This window comes from Vespa mandarinia, unplaced genomic scaffold, assembly GCF_050613455.1.
Source record: "Vespa mandarinia isolate Hongniang unplaced genomic scaffold, ASM5061345v1 scaffold_61, whole genome shotgun sequence".
Taxonomy (NCBI): domain Eukaryota; kingdom Metazoa; phylum Arthropoda; class Insecta; order Hymenoptera; family Vespidae; genus Vespa; species Vespa mandarinia.
The window spans coordinates 555,208-558,278 of record NW_028197195.1 but is presented as its reverse complement, the minus strand read 5'-3'; positions in this window follow the sequence as shown (position 1 = coordinate 558,278).

The window sequence follows — 3,071 nt, the reverse complement described above, 5'->3', positions numbered from 1 at the left end:
GATATAATATATGATATAGTAATAATAATAAGAAAAAACAGAAGAATATAATTATTTACATCATGACATATACGATGATGGTAATTTTTGATAACAAAAGAAGGAAAAATATATCACATTATGTGGTGATTTGACGCGCGAATTATCAAGAAATCATGTTCTTAATTATTTCGACAAATGTTCGCCATCGACAGATATCTAATACAAACGACATGTGAAAAAATTATGAAACGTTTCCTTTCATTTCTTTGGCTTTCGTCTGTTATTGTTTCTCCTTGTCTTACTATCTTATGATCGAAGTGCACATGTTTTCATACTGTTTCTCCACGATCAATTGAGGCATCACGATTAATTAGTAGACGTATTAATTTTGTCTCATTAGTGAGTTTAAAAAAATATCAGGACTAAAGAAAAGGCTTCTAACAAGAAAGAATAAGCCAATGCATTGATTTTAACCTATTAGATAGTAAATGCTGTTCTAATGGCTTCCGCGTATATTATCTTATTATACTTATTTTATTAGATTATCTTACGTTACATCACTATAATGGCTTTCGTGGATATTATGCTTTTGAACGATATGTGTAGGTTTTATCATTGACAACATACTATGTAGAAAAAACTTTGCAATAGTGATATGTTTATTTAACCCTTTGCGAACGAGTGTCGGTAAATACCCGCTCAAGCCTTTTTATCGTTGCGGACGCGTGTCGGCATATAGCCTCCCAATTCTCGCACAGTAGCTGGCGTTCTTTTGTCCTCTTAAACGATAAGATAAGCATGGATATACTAGCCTAAAAAGACAAATAGTCTCAATGAAATTTGAAACTTTGTAGTGATGAAGTCTTATTCTGCACATAGGTGATAGCTTCGAACTATACCATACAAAACTTGAATATAAAAGGTCTCATATGTAAACATGACTAAATTTGTATGTTTATGATATTGTTATCATGAAAAAGTTATTTAAATAAAGCTTTAGTTTTTCTAACGTACAGGTGCGACGTAGACAATTTTTTTACTGCGCGCTCAAATTCCTGTCATCCACGCCGACGCTCTCTCATCGTCCGCAAAAGATTAATTATTTTCAATATATAGTAGATACAATTAGACTATGACTTACAGCTCCTATGGCTAAAATCTCCAAAAGAATCAAAGGAAGAATAATTCTTTTTGTGCTTCCGGCATCTTTTCCGTCTCTTTTCTTTTCAGGGTCTTTGTTGTCTTTTTTCTTTAGGTTATATTTTACTTTTGGTTTCCCGTATGTGCGTTTGATGACTCTGAGGCGTATTTATGATGTGTCTGCTGGAGGAGACGTAACAGTCGCAACGAGATCGCCACTCCCTGAATGAGTTTCTGCGGGAAGTTTGAAATTGACTTTACATGTGTAAGTTCATTTAGATTTATTTGTAATGGAATCCCAGTGATTTGGTTTGGTTTGTTGATCTCGTTGATCATCGTCGGTACAGGAATGTGTGAGAACAGGTGTCCAGGTCATTTAAAATAAAGATCCTGAATTTGTTGTGATGTTCAGTCAATGTACTTCTAAGCCCACGCATGAATTCTGTATCTCCAAAAAGATTTTTGGCTTAGATTGTTGTTCAGCAGTGACGCAGATTTCGCCTGGTACGTGTAAACAGATACCATATAGCATGTCAGTTGGGGTGCCTTGGTGTCAGGTTTAAAGCTGATTCTTAAGCCTAATAATACTGTAGGTAAGATCTTCGTCCATGTATTAGGGGAACACATCAGCGCTGCTTTGAGAATCCTGTGCATTTTCCTTAGAATTCTATTGGATTGAAGATGGTAGGGTATAGTCCGAGTTTTTGTTGTTCCCACGAGCTGAGCGAGAGTTTGGAAAAGTGCTAACACAAATTGAGTTCCTTAGTCAGTTGTGATTTTTATTGGTGTACCGTAATGACAGATCCAACGTTCGTATAGTGCAGTAATGATGGTATCCTGTGTCATGTCCTTCAGAGGTATACCTACGGGAGAAACTATCTGGTGAAACGACCAATGATGGTTAATCCTTTCTCGACGGGTGTCGTTTACATAGGCATTAACTTGGTGCAACAAAGGGGCTGATGCCGTCTAAATATGACAGCTATTTTTTGGCTCACGGAGGCTGACGCCGCTTATACATGGCAATTATTTATTAGTTTACAATGGCAGACGCCGTCAAAATACGGTAGTTAGTTTATTGGTTTACAGAGGCTGTCGCCAACAATATACGGCAAAGACTTTATTATCAGAGAAATAAAGAATTTTCCTTAGTAAGAGTATTCTATGCGAATAAAGGCAACACGAAATTATTTTGCTAAAAATTCGAAAAATTCTGAAGATACGAAAAAAGTGCAATTATTTTCTGTTAGTATAGGGTGTATCAGATTCATATAATTTATAATAAGCTACAAGAAATAAAGTGGGCCGAATCGCTAATTAAATAGTTAAATCTCTAATTTCATTTTTTTGTTCTTAATGTTAATAAATATTTTATCCTTTTTAAAACGAAATATAACAGTAGGAAACAACGGAAACAGGTGAACGAGACTGAATCGGATAGTAATGATGAAAACGAATCTTATATAAATACATCATTTCGTAAAATACGGTGATTAAAATTACTTAGTACATCGAAATCTGATGAAACTGAAGATGTGATTAACAAAGTATCAATCCGAATGATATCAGATGAACCTCTCAAAATTGTGGGCTGTAAAATCATTCATGATTTTACAAGACAACAGTCGGGAATTCAAACAGACATTTCTGATTCTTAGAAAATTTTGCGATTTTTCAAATTATTCGTATCTGAGAAATTGATAGATTTCATTGTTGAAAAAAACAACTAATCATTGGAGACGAAGAGATAATAGTAATCCTGAACCTGAGACAATGACAGACGAACTGTACTGTTTTATCGCTTTACTTACTAATTGTCTTACTAATTGTCTTTGCTTACTAATGTCTAGAGAGAAGAAATTATCAATTGATGAATATTGGAGCAAAAATAAATCATTGCGAAGCGACATCTTCTGCAGAATAATGAATAGAGATCGCTACAAAGTGTT